This window comes from Trachypithecus francoisi, unplaced genomic scaffold, assembly GCF_009764315.1.
Source record: "Trachypithecus francoisi isolate TF-2019V2 unplaced genomic scaffold, Tfra_2.0 Lachesis_group13, whole genome shotgun sequence".
Lineage (NCBI taxonomy): Eukaryota > Metazoa > Chordata > Mammalia > Primates > Cercopithecidae > Trachypithecus > Trachypithecus francoisi.
This window is the reverse complement of record NW_022681458.1, coordinates 82,483,089-82,500,923: the sequence shown is the minus strand read 5'-3', so window position 1 is coordinate 82,500,923 and position 17,835 is coordinate 82,483,089.

Here is a 17,835-nt window from a genome sequence, read left to right as displayed (position 1 = left end):
ACCACCTGGGAAGGATTCAAGCATGCACACAGCAAAAGGGACCCACTTGGTGGGAAGGTTTTGTGGGGACATTGTTAAAAAAAAGTAGACTAACACAAATAGTGTCATTTGCTGGGATAGAAATAACATCTTTTCTGAGACAATAATGCCTTGGCTGATACTGTGTCTATATGCAATTGCGGAGGAGCTTAGTCACAAATAATCTTTCTTATCTATTTGCATGAGTCAGGCTGGAGCTAGAAAAATTGATGAAAAATTAACTCATTAAATAAGAAGTAACTCACTCCTCAGGAAGTAGGAAGAAGAATTAAGATGGACTCATACAGATTGTAGTTATTTGAGCAAAGGAGAGGCAGAGTCACAAAATGGCAATGTATTTACCTGCCAGTCCTATACATTAATTTCCTCCACTGAAGAGGTTTGATTTCAGAGGGATTAACTTTTCTTTGGGGGGATTAAAAAATAATCTCAATAATCAAGAGATTTCTTCAGCTCAGTGGTTCAGTGGATTTAAATCCAGAATGAGAACCCTAGAGATTGTCCAATTCTTAATTTGCCTGGGCCGTTAATTTGCCACGTGTGTGATCCTAGATATAATTATAAAGCCCCAGTTTCTTTTCTCTTTTTAACTATTTATTTATTTATTTTTGCAACGCAGTCTTGCTCAGTTGCCCAGACTGGAGTACAGTGGTGTGATCTCAGCTCACCGCAACTTCCACCTCCCGGGTTCATGCAATTCTCCTACCTCAGCATCTTGAGTAGCTGGGATTATAGGTCCATGTCACCATGCCTGGCTAATTTTTTTGTATTTTTTTTAGTAGAGACAGGGTTTTACCATGTTGACCAGGCTGGTCTCTAACTCCTGACCTCAAACGATCTGCCTGCCTCGGCATCCTTAAGTGCTGGGATTACAGGTGTGAGCCACTGCTCCCGGCTCCCAGTTTCTTCATCTTTAAAACACTTACTCAAATGTCTCAGAAAGTGAAGTGTAAGATTTATATTCTCTCTTTCTCCATCTCTCTCTAACTAGAGTGGTGCCGTGAATATCAAATACCCTATTTTCAAAGCTGTGATCGGCTCTGCCACTCACTACCTGTTGACTTTGTACAAGATGCTGAATTTCTATAAGGCTCAGTTTCTTCTCCTTTAAAGCCTGGATAATAATACGATTTGATAAAAGTATTATAAAGATGAAGACAGATAACATGTGCAAAGTGCCTAGCACAAAACTTGGCAATTCAGAAAAATAAAGATATTTTTATTTTTGTTAAACCTATATAGTTATTTACAGTTTATAAAGCATTTTAATGAACTTCATGATAACCTCTTAGGGTAGATGCAATTATTACCAGTTTTGGAGATAACAAAACTGAGGCTAAGAAATAGCACAGCCATGCTATAGCAGCAGACAGAGTCGGGCAGTCTATCAGGCCTATTTCAATGGCATTTACCCTCTGCTCTAGCTGTCTTTTGTGGTGAGACATGCAAACTAAAATGAAATAAATTATATATTTGTTATATACAATTCATAGTGAGCACTCAATAAATGTGGTTCATTTCTGAATCTCATAGGTAGCTAGTGAGGGCTCTAGGCAAAACTAGTGTGCTGGTCAACAATCTCTTAATTTTCTACCTCCGTGTGTCTGATATGGTAGCAACTACCAACATGTGGCTATGAGCGCCTGAAATGTGGCTAGTCCAAATGGAGATGTGCTGCAAGTATAGAATACTCATTGAACTTTAGAGATTTCATGTAAAAATATATAAAATATCTCACTGATAATTTTGAAAATCAATTACATAATGAAATGAAAATATTTTGGTATGTTCAGTTAAATATTTCACCTGTTTCTTTTTACTTCCTCATAATGTGGCTACTAGAAAATGTTCAATTGCATATGTAGCTCGCAGTTGTGGCTTGTATTATATTTCTACTGGACAGAGCTACTTTATGTTATCCTTTGCCCTTCTAAAGGTATTCCCTGGTCTCTTGGCCCTCCTCCTTCCTCACCAGGACTCCAAGATCCTCCTACCTGGCGAATAGTGTTCTGCTCACCTGCTTCATGCCAAGATGTTAATATCTCTGTCTGCAGAAAGTCTGCTTCTAGAAAAGGTACCGAAAGTACACCGGGTATGGAAGAGATATTAAGGCAAGGATCGGAATTTCAAATGTCTACAGGAGTCAGGAGGATACTGTAAAGTAGACTAGGTGCAGCCTACAATAGGGAGTGGTGGAGACTGTGGCAAACTGAAGAACACATGCCTCATTCAAAGGGAATAGCCACCACCAAACTCCAGCTAACTGTTGCCATATCAGAATTTGGGCCCAATGTGGCCAGATCTTTTGATTTTTTAGGGGCAGCCAGAAATCTGGTTTCTTTTTTGTTTCGTTTTGTTTTGCTTTGTTTTGAGACGGAGTCTTGCTCTGTCGCCCAGGCTGGAGTGTAGTCGTTCGATCTCAGCTCACTGCAAGCTCCGCCTCCCGGGTTCACGCCATTCTCCTGCCTCAGCCTCCCGAGTAGCTGGGACTACAGGCACCTGCCACCTCGCCCGGCTAATTTTTTGTATTTTTAGTAGAGACGGGGTTTCACTGTGTTAGCCAGGATGGTCTCAATCTCCTGACCTCGTGATCTGCCCACCTCCGCCTCCCAAAGTGCTGGGATTACAGGCGTGAGCCACTGCGCCTGGCCAAGAAATCCAGTTTCTTATATGATGTCTTCTGATTTTCAAAGATTTGTGATGAAATACTTCCAACAAGCATTGTAAAGGGCCTACCAAATCTTCCCAGCGGTTCCATTTGGCCCACCTGGCCACCTCGGCTTCCTACCAAGGCTCACTTGGTGAGGTGTGTGGTAATCTGGACAGGTAGTGCTTAAGACATTGACTTTGGCTCTTGACATTTGTAGAGCTGGAAGAGTCCTGCTTTGTTATAGATAAGATACTAAGGCCTAGAGCAGACAAATGGCTCACTCTCAATCACACTGTCACTCCCTCAGGCCAAGAATGCCAGACTCGGCTGGGCACGGTGTCTCATGCCTGTGATCCCAGCACTTTGGGAGGCTGAAGTGGGCGGATCACGAGGTTAGGAGTTCAAGACCAGCCTGGCCAACACGGTGAAACCCCGTCTCTACTAAAAATACAAAAATTAGCTGGGTGTGGGGTGCATGCACCTATAATCCTGGCTACTCAGGAGGCTAAGGCAGGAGAATCATATGAACCTGGGGGTGGAGGTTGCAGTGAGCCAAGATTGCACTATCACACTCCAGCCTGAGAAGCAGAGCAAGACTCCGTCTCAAAAAAAAAAAAAAATGCCAGGTTCCTGCTCTCCATGATTTCAAAGTCACTGAGTCCTCAGTCTTTAAAACAACAGTCAGTAGGCAGCTATTGATTTGCCAAAAGAAAAATAACAACAACAACAGTCAATGTCTTCTGTCTGTCCCAAGGTTTTTCTCTGAGAAAGGCCCTTGGTGAGCTGGAACACTCTGCCAGATGGGTAAGTCTTAGAGCAAAAGATGCTGTGTCCACACTGGTCTCTGGCTGGCTAGGAGAATGGTACAAATGGCTAATGTTCTTCATGAATTTCTCTCACACATCATAGAACTTATTCTATAAGGACATACACTAATCATTTACAGAGTGAGCTGAAATCCCTAAATAACCCAGGTGGAGAAAGTAACCACACTGGTGAATACTCTTGTTATTTATCAGCAGGTGTACATTCTAGACACCTGAGTCAGGCCCAGAGGGAGAAAGTTTCCTTAATTTGTAGGTGGCATAAGAATATTTCTGTCTGTCATGCTCTCAATGTGTCTGTCCTCTTCTCAATTCTAAAGTGCAAATGGCCTAACCTAGTCAGCAGAAGAAAAATGCAGGTATCAAATTTAGCATTCTCTCAACACGGCATTTGTTCATTCTAGCCTCTCCTTTTGCAAATACATCTTTTAGAGCTCTTAATAATGAAACCACTTACTTATGTTATTGATAATGGTTCCAAAGCAAATATCAGACTTTAAGTGATTTCAACCCTTCCTGCGCAAACTCTGGGACTTTCCTAGATGATGTAAGAGTAGTGAGCTTTCTAGGTTGTGAGAACATTGCAGAGATAGGCAGAGTTAATTTTTTGATAATTTATAATATCATGGCTTCTAGGGTTTTTAAGTCTTAGAAGCAATTTCTTTTCTATGAAGGGTCTTCGAAAGTTCATAGGAAATGCATATTATGAAAAAAACTATGCATGGATTTCAATATTTTTTGCACCAAAATAAACTCATATTAATTTGTTACAATACACCTGAAGATGATCTAGTTTAAGGCACTAAGAAGGGTAAGACATATACCAGGCAAGGTGATTCACACCTGTAATCTCAGAACTTTGGGAGGCTGAGGCGGGTGGCTCACTTGAGCTCAGGAGTTCAAGACCAGCCTGGGCAACACTGTGAAACCTTATCTCTACAAAAAAAATATAAAAATTAGCTGAGCATGGTGGTGTGCGCCTCTAGTCCCAGCTACTCGGGAGGCTGAGGTGGGAGGATCACCTGAGCCTGGGAGGCAGAGGTTGTCAGCCAAGATCACACCACCGCATTCCAGCCTGGGTGACAGAGCAAGGACCTGTCAAAAAAAAAAAAAAGGTAGAAGAAAAAGAAGAAGGATAAGACATAAATTCAAAGAGAACGCATATCAGAACATCAAGAATTCTGCTAAAATTGAAGCAAGAACGAACATGAAATTTATGGTGAAGGTTGGGTGGAAAAATGGTGAAATCATTGATGATTTATGAAAAGTTTATGGAGACAATGCACCAAAGAAATCAGCAGTTTACAAATGGATACCTCATTTTAGGAAGGGTTGAGATAATGTTGAAGATGAAGCCGGTGGTAGCAGACCATCCACATCAATTTGTGAGGAAAAAAATCTTGTTCATGCCCTACTTGAAGAGGACCGATGATCAAAAGCACAAATAATAGCAACACCACAGACATCTCAACTGGTTCAGCTTACACAATTCTGACTAAAAAATTAAAGTTGAACAAACTTTCCACTTGATGGGCACCAAAACCGTTGTACCCAGATCAGCTGCAGACAAGAGCAGAGCTTTCAATGAAAATGTTAAACAAATGGGACCAAGATCCTGAAGCATCTTTTAAGAATGTAACAGGAGATGAAACACGGCTTTACCAGTGTGATCCTAAAGACATGACACAATCATAGCAATGGCTACCAAGAGGTGGATGTGGTCCAGTCAAAGCACAAGCAGATCAGTCAAAAGCAAAGGTCATGGCGAAAGTTTTTGGGATGCTCAAGGCATTTTGCTTGTTGAGTTTCTGGAGGGCCAAAGGACAGTAAGGTCTCCTTATTATGAGAGTGTTTTGAGAAAGTTAATCAAAGCTTTAGTAGGAAAATGCCCAGGAAAGCTTCACCAAAGAGTCCCTCTCTACTATGAAACTGCTCCTGCTCATTCCTCTCATCAAACAAGGGCAATGTTGTGAGAGTTTCAATAGGAAATCATTAGGCGTCCACCGCATGGTCCTGATTTTGGGTCTTTCTGACTTCTTTTTGTTTCCTAACTTTAAAAATATTTTTTAAAAGGCTCTCATTTTTCTTCAGTGTTAACTGAAGTAGTAAACGTAAAAATGACTGCATTTCTTGTTTGAGTTCCCAGGACTCTCAGTTCCTTAGGGATGTATTAAATGGCTGGTATCATCACTTATAAAAGCATCTTGAACTTGATGGAGCTTATGCTTTTTGTTTGTTTTGTTTTGTTTGAGGCAGGGTCTCACTGTGTCACCCAGGCTGGAATGCAGTGGCATGATCTCTACCCACTGTAACCTCTGCCTCACAGGCTCAAGTGATCCTCCCACCTCAGCCTCCCAAGTGGCTGGGACTATAGGCATGCACCACCATGCCCAGCTATTTTATTTTTATTTTTTGTAGAGACAGGATTTTGCCATGTTGCCCAGGCTGGTCTCAAACTCCTGGGCTCAAGTGATCCACCTGCCTTAGCCTCCCAAAGTGCTAGGATTACAGGTGTGAGCCAGAAGCTTGTGTTGAAAAATAAAGTTTATATTTTCTGTTTTTATCTTTTAATTCCATTTTCCACTAACTTTGTGAAGTCCCTTTATATTATGCCTTCTGTCCCTGTCAGCTGTCTAATAAGATTGGAAAAGCAGGGATTATTCACATTTGGAAGGTAAGAGAGTTCAGCCCTAGGAGAGTGACTGTGTGACCCACCTAGATGACAGGAGCAAAGTGTCTCCCCATCCCCGTAGATTTTTATATTATGTGTGAAGCAATGAGGACCTAAGAAATCTGTAGCTCACATTCCCAAGCAGAGCTGAACAACATTACCACATAATACATTCTTACATTGTCTTAGATATTCTGTGGGCAAAAAATAGACCAACTGATATATACCTTCATATTCATATTGATCCTATTATATCTGTAGACCTAAAGCATAAGGATTATTTATAGCATTCCATTTTTAAAAAATCAAATAAGAAATAAAAAACAATGAACTGGGCGTGGTGGCTCACACCTGTAATCCTAGCACTTTCAGAGGCTGAGGGGATGGATCACCTGGGGTCAGGAGTTCAAGACCAGCCTGGCCAACATAGCAAAACCCTATCTCATCTAAAAATACAAAAATTAGCCAGGCATAGTGGTGCGTACCTGTAATCCCAGCTACTAGGGAGGCTGAGGCAGGAGACTCACTTGAACACAGGAGGCAGAGGTTGCAGTGAGCTGAGATTGTACCACTGCACTCCAGCATGGGCGACAGAGTGAGGCTCTATCTCAAAAAAAAAAAAAAAAAACATTGCCACAATCTCTGATATTCTTGAACGACATGGGGAAGTTTTTCCTGTCTCCACTGGAATCCAAATGAGAGACCACATCCTTCCAAACAGGAGCAGCCAAAAAACAGGTGGTCTTGACTGGCTCTCTTCCTATGACCTCCTTTCTCTATTTTAAGTAAAAACAAAAAAGATGAGAGAATATTTTGCAATGGCCATAGAGTTCAAGAAAGAGGTGGGAGAGGCCTCAACTCTCAGAGAGACAAGGCAGGAATAGATGACAAAGTACGTAGCTGGCAAAAGAGAAGGGAAATGGCAAAGAGAAGACCAAACAAGTCAAGAATGGGGGACAAGGGTGCTGGTGTAGGATGGGACACCAAATATGAGGTCACCTGGAAGAATCCAAAGATTCTTTCAAGAATGGCCACCTCGGTACATAAAAACACATTTTGAGTTCAATTTCTATTGGGTTGTTTGATGTGAGTAATCTAACAGTATTATTTTCTACAGTGTTCGTCTTAAATTTATGGTTATCAATTGCCTTATTCTTAAATGCACTTTTGTGGCCCCGCCTGGAAACTCTCCCCATTTATTACGCAAGTTCTATAAGACAATATGTTCAAACAGTTGAATTAAAAATATGTTTAGGAATACAACCTGTCAGTTGAAGACTCTTGGTAAGTACAGTGACAACCCTGCAGTGAATTGTAAATGCAGGTTATGAATTATAGAATTGCTTTAAGAAACAGCAAAGACCAACTAGTATTCAATGCTGTACCACATTCATTTACCACTGCACCCCAGTCGCTGGCATGGGGGGCATTGGGAGAAAATATGGTCAGAAGAAGTCTTATATCCCATGGGGACTAATACACCCCATGCTTAGCATATGTTTTTGTATTTTTAACAGATCAAGGTATAAAATAATTATATTCAGATCACCACACAGCCCATGACAAATGTGCTTTGATGCTGAAAAATATATATATATATATAACAGAAATCCTGTATAATAATAAATTAATTACTGGCCCTAGACCCTCTGACAATTGCTCATAAAGGAAAAATCCTTCAGTCATTCCAGAAGGCTCTATGGAATCCCTCTGCTGAGCACTGTTGCAGGTATGGCAGATGTGAAACAGGCAGGAGTCCCTGCTCTCAAAAGGCTTAAATCGTGAGGGAGGTCACAGATATTAACTCTATTTAAAAAGCAAAATATATACGACTTTAGATAGTACAATATGCTAAGGAGAAAAAAGAAAAAAAAAACTGGGAAGGGAAATAGGAACTGTCAAGGAGGTAGAATGGGTTTGAAAGCCCTCACTGAGATGGGACATTTGAGCAAAGACCTGAAGGCAGTGAAGGATCCACTACATGGGCATCTGAAGTGAAGCTTTCAAGGTAGGAGGAACAAAGGTGCAGAGAACCCGAAACAGAAGTGTGCCCAGTGTACTCAAGGAACGTTGAGGAGGCTGTGGAGTGAAGGGAAGATAGATAGTGGCCAAGGAGCCTGAAGGGTCATATTTCATATGTGCTCTATGTGGAAAGAGGGAGGAAATGAATCCAGTCCAACCGTCTGATCTCTCATCAAATCCAAATTCCTCTACAGCTTTCCTCATCTCCATGCAGATCACTCATCTTGATAAAATCATCACCCTCAAATCTCAAATATGGTCATCTCTTTGGCATGGAGTATGTTTATTTCTTCCTGGTGGTGTAGAGCATTGGCACACTTTAGCTGAGAGGGATAAGCAGAACGAACTGAATTTGCTTCGTTTCCTCTGCTCCACTTCTACACCCCTCACCCAGCCGAAACCCTCAGCATCTCTCCTCTGGGTTACCAGAAAACCTTGAGCTCTGGTCCCACCTCCTGTGTCTGTGGCTTGCAGCCATTCTACACAGCTGTCCCAGCCACTTCCCTGATGTCAAGAATTCTGAGGCTCCCTGGGGTCTTAAGGGAAGGCAAGAGGAGAAGGTGAGTGGTTGGGGCTCTGAACTCCATCTCCACTTCAGCCAGAGCATCCCTTTTCTATTAGGATCAAGTATGATGCCTCTATGTGATTTTTTTCCCCCCACAAAGCTGGTAAGTCACTGCCCAAAAACAACAGCTCATATCACATTAGTCCATTACTCTCCTGCTCCGAAATCTTCAACACCCCTTGGCCAGTGAAATAAAGCCCAAGCTGCCATTACACTAGTATAAAACTCACAGTTCTTGCAGTGGCCCATTAGTTACCCTGTACCCTCCAAGTATGGCACTGCCTTGGACGTCAGCACTGACTCTGCAGAGCTCTTCTGCTTGTTTGATTGGCTGACCCCCTCATTTCATTCAGGAATTCATTCAGGTTCCTAATCAAGTGTCATCTCCTTTTAGCAAGCCCTGGCTACCCCATCAGAAATGGTGCCCCCTATTTTCCAGCCCTGCTGTATTTTGCTTTATAGCACCTATTGCTACATGATGTTGTAGTATATCTTTGTTTATTTGTTTATGGTTTCTCTCTACACCAGAATTGTAAGTTCTGTGAGAATGAGAGGTTTGTCCATTTTGTCATTGTTCTATCCCCAAGCATTTAGTATAATGCCTGGTGCATAGCAGGTACTCATTAAATATTTATGAATAAATGAATGAATGAAGAGTGGAGGCCGGGGGCTGTCAACACTGTCTACAGTCTTGTCTGAGCAAGACTGTCCAGTCCTAACTCATGGCTGTCCCTGCTCCCTCCCCCACATGCCCTAACCAAATTCACTCCTCATCTGTCACCAACCACCACCAGTATTGTTTCACTTCTGCTCAAGGGATTCCTAATTCTTGAATGCCCTTCCTGTCACCTACCTCTGCCTGACATAACATGCCTCTTTCAAGACTCAGTTAAAAAAAAATCCTTTTTGGAATTTTTCCCCAGTCCTCTGCCTGAGGCATGTTTCCCTTCCTGGAGCCTAGAACTCTTTATTCTCTGGTCTTTCCCTGGAGTCCTGCCTCTGTCCACCTGGTTCCACTTGTGAGTGCACTGGAACCCTGGGCGTGCAGGGCATTCTGCTTCTAGGACAGTGCTGCGGCATCATGTGTGTTCAATAACAGTTGAGCTAGGAGGAAGAAAGGATTGAATGGTAGTTGATGCTACACTCCTTGACCTCACTACTTTTACTTTTTTGCTTGTACTGAGCTACGGTCTGATTTACCTTTGGGTGTTGTTAACTCACAGCAATGTAGCTTTTGTCCTTCTCAGGCAAGTTCTACCAAGTTCTTCCCAGCCTGGTTCTTCCTTGCGCTTTTGTTGTTGGACATGCCCCACAGCACCAAGAGGTCCTTTTTTATGTCTCTACCTTTAATGCTCACACACTTTCCTGACCAAGCCAGAAGTCTCATTGACTTGTATCCAAGCTATTTACTACCAGCACTTCCCAAAGTGTATACTGGTGACAAATTCTGGGAATGGGTCTGTGGAGGGAAAGGCTTCTTCCTGAAGTGGATTCAGGATATTAAATATTCTGTGAAGTTCTTCAGTAAAAATACCTGTTGAGCATCATCAAGCCAAAGAATCACATATTTCTTTAACTACTGAACCATGTTTCCCCTGTGGAGTACCTCCTAATACTCTGAAAAATTACAATTTTGCAGAACAGAATTGTACTATATTTTCCTAGATGACATAAGTGTGTAAGAATATTTGTGAAATAAATTGGGGACTAACCTGCTGATAGCACCACAATTCATGTATATAGAGAGAGACGGAATATCAGTCAACAGCGTAAAACATAGTATAGCAACAGTTAGCATTAGTAGATACTCCTTACAAAGCTGGCCCTGCTCTAGAATTCTCTCAATCCAGGGAGACACAGATTGGTTAATAGCCCTGCTAAATTCACATAGCTATTAAGTAGCAATGATGGCCCCAAACTCAGGGGTCTATCTTTCAGGGGCTTGCCTTAGTCACCCCACTCTGGTAATGCATGCCCCACGGATCTCTCTATAACTGAAATTTATATGGAACTTTTTTAAGAACAGGAAACCAGTACTTATTTTGTACCCACTCTAAAGTTCTCAGTAACCTTGCGAAGCAGGAATTCGAATCTCTATCTCAAAGTCTTCCAGTTAGGGGCTTACTGCCACGTTGCTTTTCCATTTGTGAAAAGGCTCAAAAGTGCTACTGGGACCCATTAGTGCTCTCTGATCACTTGTTAGGGTTTCCTTATGGCGGCGGCTCGTTTGCAGCAATTCGTTTGAGAAGCCTGGAGGAAGGGCTGAGGGAAAGGCCTCTCCCGGGAACTGCTTGTAAGCACAGAAAACATATCTGGAGAGAAAAGGCAGCATTAAGCCAAGGGCACACATACATCAAAGTAGCTTTTCTTTCCTTTCACTGACAAGTCTGAGAGGCCAGGAATAAAAGACTAAAAGGGTCTGTCAGCCAATACAGGTGAGAATTGTCGATTATCAGACTCCACAGGGAAGAGGGGAGGGCTTGATAACTGGAACATCTGCTGCCCTCTGAGAAAAGGGCCCACCTAACACCGAGTTGAATCTTTCTCGAAGCTGCAATGTGCATGCTCCTCCACCCCTAACTATACAAAAAGGCATCATAATGGGAGAGCAGGATGAAGGCAAAATGAATGCCTTTTCTGTCCCTCTCTCTGAAGGATAATGGTGGCGCAGTCTAGGCTGATGAAGTTAAGGCTGAGAGGAGAGTATGTCTGGGTCTTTATCTGCAGCAGGAATCCATGGGAGGATGGTGGATTGTGAGTGTCCTGGGGCATGACCCTCCCAGATGTGGCATCCCCCAGAAAGGCCCCTGAAAGGGGAGTGAAACAGGGTCAGCTGGCCTGCAGGTCACCATGCTGGGCTTCAGTCTGGGCTGATGCATCACTAAGGGAAACCCATGGGGATTAGGCCTCCTTTGGAGAGTGATCTGAGCCTGCAAGATGCCTCTTAGTGAAACTGGGCTCAGTCCAGAGCAGTCTTGCTGGGCTTGAAGCTACCGTGGCAGAGGGTGAAGCAGCCAGGGCCCTGAAGTCAGCGGGCTGGTGTGAACTGCTGTTCTACGACCTTCTTACATACTCTATTTGAGCCTTGGACTTTCCCACTGTACAATTTATATATTAATAATAATTCCCAGCGTGATTTTAAAGAGTAAATGAAATATATGTGTATAGACTCTATAAACTGAAATGCTGTAAAATGTAAGCTGTTATAATTATGAGATCATTTTTATCTACCTGAGATCACCTAGGTGGCCACTGGAAGTCAGGACTTTAGCAGAATCATTTTTTTGATCATGCATTCAAATGTTGGTTGTAAAACTTGCCTGCCTTTCATTAAGCTAATACTTATTAATATTGATTAGATGGTAGGTACTACTGGAGCCACAGAGGATATAGAGAGAAGACCTGGCTCTTGGTCTTGAGTAGCTCATAGTCTTATAAGGACAACAGCCCTGTAAACAGATACTATACCTGACTTACACAAATTCAGCCCAAATCTGTGCATGGGTGGGTGGGGAAATGGTGAGGCAGATGAGGGAGAGAAAGAGACTGTGATGGACTTGGCAGTAGGATCTGCTCAGGGCTACCACGAATGTAAAGCTATAATGTGCACTTGGGGGAAGGTGGTCACTGGGAAGATGGAGAAAATTTTGCAGGGTTAGAATCACCTTGGTGACAGATCATGGGACAAGCTGCCAAAGACAGCAACTCCCTAGAGGAATCTGCAAAGGCACAATCCTGCAGCTTCAAGGAGGAAATCCAAATGGTTCCAGGACCACCCAGAATGCTTATGCCTTGCAAAACTCTAGGGGGCGATATTTCAACTATACTCATCATAGATTAGCATATTGCTTAAGACTATTTTATGCAGATGGGAGTCAGGTGTCTTGAAGGAAGGTGACTTTTTTTTCCATTCACAAATGATGCTATATGGGCTTACCCAGTTCTTCCCAAACCTTGAGCTGCTGACACAGGCAGTGGTACCCAATTTGAGCCTTGCGTTCTCTTCATGCTACTTCCCCTTTGGGTGAGAAGGAAAGGGATGGTCATGTTCTTGCTCAGGAAGAAAGTGATGGCGACAGCCTTCCTGGGGCCAGTGGGGCCTATACCACTTAGCTTATAAGAAAGGCTATTGGCCGGGCGCGGTGGCTCAAGCCTGTAATCCCAGCACTTTGGGAGGCCGAGACGGGCGGATCACGAGGTCAGGAGATCGAGACCATCCTGGCTAACATAGTGAAACCCCGTCTCTACTAAAAATACAAAAACTAGCCGGGCGAGGCGGCGGGCGCCTGTAGTCCCAGCTACTCGGGAGGCTGAGGCAGGAGAATGGCGTAAACCGGGAGGCGGAGCTTGCAGTGAGCTGAGATCCGGCCACTGCACTCCAGTCCGGGCGACAGAGCGAGACTCCGCCTCAAAAAAAAAAAAAAAAAAAAAAAAGAAAGGCTATTTAACAAATCTCTACCTTCTCTTAGAATCATCTGGTTAGTCTTGTTTTCACACTGTTTTTCTCTTATTTCTTTTCAACTGAGACTTATAAACATCAGGACAACATTTTCCCTTTAAAAGCCGATTTAAAAGATGCCATGGTTAGAGTAAAGGCTGCAGAGTAAAGGCTCTGCTTGCTCCCCCGCCAGCCACTCTTCCAGGTTAAAGTGCTTAAGGTGTGATGACTGGCCAAAGGCCAGGCCTTCCCTGAAGCTTTCAGACTGATGAGAACCCTCTTGGGCTTCCTGGAAAGGAAGTAAGGTCATGGTGAGTTCATTCCATCACACCAGGAAGGGGGATTATTGGGTACTTGCGGGGAAGAAAGCTTTCTCAAGCTTAAGGTTGCCTAGAGTGAGAAAAACCATCCTGATCATCTCTCTCCCTCCATGCTTTGTTTCTTTTTGGCACCATGAAGCCTGGGTGCCCTGGATGCTGGGCAACTGTGTTTTATTCCTCTTGGCTCCATGCCCATCCAGGCTGTCCCTGCCCCAGGCCAAGGCAGCTGGAGGTGACTCATTGTCTGAGTCTAGTTCCTGTAGATTCTGGGCTGATTTCATTTCTTTAGGAAACTTCCAGTACTGCCCTGGACTTGCCTTAAATCAAACCATTCTTTGAGATCAGGGACTGCTGCTTTCTACCATTACTCCTAACACTTAGCACAATGTGGGGCATGTGGTAGGCACTCAGAAAACCTGTGTTGAATCAATGGAATGAATGGTGTATTTTACATTGATTCAACATGTGTCTATCATATCAGGTTTCTCCAGACGAACAGAATCAATAAGATTAGATAGATACATAGAGATAGAGATAAAGAGATATTTACTTTAAGGGATTGGCTTACACAATTATGGGAGCTAGCAAATCCAAAATCTGTAGGGTGGCCTGGCAGCCTGGAAACTCAGGGAGAAGTGGCTACTACAGTCGAGTCAGAATTCTTTCTTCTCTGGGAAACCTCACTTTTTGCTTTTAAGGCCTTCAACTGATTGAACGGTTGAATAAATCCCACTTGCTATCAAGAGTAATTTCCTTGACTTAAAGTCAACCAATTGTATATAATAATGACATCTACAAAGTACCTTCACAGAAATACCAAGATTAGTGTTTTATTAAATAACAGGGTACTAGAACCTGGCTAAGTCGACACATAAAACTAACATCACATCATTTGTCAAATGATGTTCATAGAAACAGCCACCACTACCATCACAACCATAGCAAAAACACCACCACCAAACAAATAATGAAAGTCCAGAAAAACAGCTAGCCTAACATCTGTACCCCAGTTCCAGCTAGGTGCTGCCAGCACCAAGATACTTAAAATACATTCACTGCCCTCAAGGAGATAACTCTCTAGTGAGGGAGACAGTCCAGTAAACAGATAATTACACACCGATGGAATAAATACCATAACTAAGATGTGAATAAGACTTGCTCACTGTTGTTTAGAGTTTAGTAAACTTGAAGTAGTCAGAATGACCTTGGTAACCCGAGAGAGGGTCTGATGTCAGCCAGGCTAATATTACAACCTAGCTGCTCTTGGGAGAGAGTTTAAAATACCATCTTTAAATAAACGGACTGTGAAACAGCCAAAGGGTCTTAATGCCAGCAAATGTCAAAACACCCAAGGCAATCTGGGTATTTGGGGAAAGACCTGTAAGGCTTCCACTCTCCTTGTTGCTGCCTGCAGCTTCTCCTGAATTCCAATCAGACACGCTGGGCCCTGTCTGAAATCGTCTGGACAAATCCCCCAAGACATTGATGCCTGGGAGGGCAGGTTAATGATGCGGCTCCATCTGTCGTCTTACCTGTGGTAAATGAGGCCCAGGGCTAAATTCGGCAACGTTTTATTTCTGGAAGGGTAGCCTTTCATCTTGTTTCCCTTCCCCCAGTAGTTGTGAGCAGACTGCAGGCATCTGTTGACTCCAACAGTTCTGATAGCTTTAATATGCTCATTTTCTTCTACTATCTTCCCAACAATATCTGTCATCAAATTAAAGATTGGGCTCTACATATTTAGTTGCAGATGCATTGCTAATAGCATGGTGGTGGTGGTGTTGGATTCCTCCCTTGTCTCCTACATAGAAACATTAGGATCATGCAAACAAATACCAATGTCCCTGCATTCTTGTGCCAGTCCCTGTGGTCAAATCCATTAACGAGACTCCAAAACTGGGCCTGCCGCTGACTCTTGTGGAAGCAGAGAAGTTCAGGACAGTAGAGAGTCTCACTGGCACAGAAAAAGCAGCAGGGATGTTAAGATGTCACATTAAGAGTCAGAATCTGACTGGTGAAAAAAGTATTCAAAGACTGAAACCTGCTGTCCAGGAGAGGGAAGGCCTCCAGTCTCCTAGTGGCTCTCTCCTGGGATTCGAATAGGGCACAGAGGAAGCCTCATTGTTTACTTTATACACTTCTACATTGCTTAACTTTGGTACAAAGAATATGTATTACTTTGGTAATCTAAATATTGAAAACAATTTTTAAAAAAGATAATTGATTACTTAATACAGTAACAACAATAACAGCAACAACACAAGAGGACCAACTGACCCTGACAGGGAAATACTCTGGACCCCACCAAGCATACACCACATGAGGACAGATTAGAGACAACTTTGATCTTCTGTTTCTTGCTGAGGATTTTAAATGCAGTACCTATCCAGGACAGTCCATTTACAGCAATGTTGCCCACTTGTCCCCCTGACCCCAACCCCCAGATCTTTGTGCTAGGAAGTCCCGTGACCCCACCTAAATCTGATGGATGGTAGGTGGCAATGGCCATCTGAGTGATTTGCCAACCTAGATGGAGCTTAGGACGGACACGCAGTTTAATTATCATGCAGACCTGCAGCTGGAGGTGGCTGGAGTGAGTTGACATCTGCTTTTGCAAAGCACAATTTCTGCAAAAAAAATTAACCACCAGAACTCTTGATTCTCTCTAATTAATGAAGAGGAAGCCTGGAATCTTCAAAGTCCACGAATGTCATGCTGCCATTGTGTCAGGATTGATCTCCTTTGTTCTAGACCGAAGAGCATGCCTCTCCTGCTTCTCTTAATTCTTTCTAAATTGAATTTTTCTATTACTAGTTGTGACAGCTAAGTAACATGACTTCAGAAATTCACCCGCAGTTCATGCTAGTATTAGAAGCTTGAATAATAATAATTTTTAAAAAGAACCATAATGGAACAAGCTTTCTGTCTCTGACCCAGAATTAATCTTAGTGAAGAGACACCTACTGAAAGGAGGGTCGTTAATTAGCTCTAATGGCTCTTGCTGGGTGGAGTCTGAATGATTAGGAAGTCTGCAGACAGAAGGAAGGAGGAGATGCTTCCCCTTCCCCGTCTGTTTCCATGTGATGCCAGGGTGAGGCATGATAGGATTTGCTTCCAGGGGACAGGGAGTCGTGATGGAGGCCAGAGCAGTGCTCAGCTCAGTAAAGGATGCATTAGCCTGGCAGACCAACAACTCCGAACACTCTCCAGGAAAATTAGGGGAAGTGGGTGGTTGTTTTCAATACAAATGGCCTAACCCTGTGGTCTTATCTGAGCCTTTAATGAAACCCACCACACAGGAGCTAGAGTGGGATCCTATTAAGCCTTTTGTCAGATCATTTCACTCTGCTCCAAACATTCCAGTGGACCCCATCTCTTTAAAAGAGAGCAGATGTTGTTCATCAGTCTTGAAGGTCCTGCCTATCTGGCCACTGTTTCCCCTATGACCTCATTTCCTAATCTTCACCTCAACTCACTCTGCTCCTGGCACATTGGCTTCCTTGATATTCCATCAATACTCCGAGCATGCATCCACCTCAGGGCCTTTGCAGTGGTGATTTTGTCTGTCTGTAGCACCGTTTTCCAGATTTTTACTTGCCTCACTTTTTTCTCTTCCTTTAAGACTTTGTTTACATATTACGTTCTTAATGAGATGATGTTGATCACTCCATGTAAAATAGAAACCTCTCCCCCAGCACCTTCCTTCCTCTTTACCCTGCTATATTTTTCTCTTACCTCTTAACACACCTTATACTTTCCTTATTTATTATGTTTGTTGTTAAATCTTTGCCTCCTCTACCTTCCACTAGAGCATAAGCTCCACAAAAACAGGGATTCTTGTCTGTTTTGTTCACTAATGTATCCTCAGCATCTAGAACTGTGCCAATTCAAGAAATGCTAGTAGAGTGGAAGAATCAATCCTTACGCTTTGGAGTGCTTGTTGGTCTGTGCAAAGACTGCATGTGCCCATCCAACATGACAGCTCAAATGTCTTATAAAGGCAGTTCCTTTTTTTTTCTCAAGTGCCTAGTGAGAGTATTATTGTTTCCTTTGATTGCCAAATGTTAATAATTAAAGCAAATAGGGTAATCAGAGTTAACTATTACTTGAGGTGTTTATTTCTTTTCCAGTGGCTTCTATTAGGAAAAACCTTATGTGAGACTGGGCAGAGGAATGGTGCTTTTATGGGAGGGGGTTGGTTTTTGTCCCCAGGGTGTATGCTGTTTTTCTTTCAGTCTGCAGAGAGCGGGAGGTCTTTAGAGACATTGTGCAGTGGAAATCATGACAGTCAGAGGCCAGGGAGTTT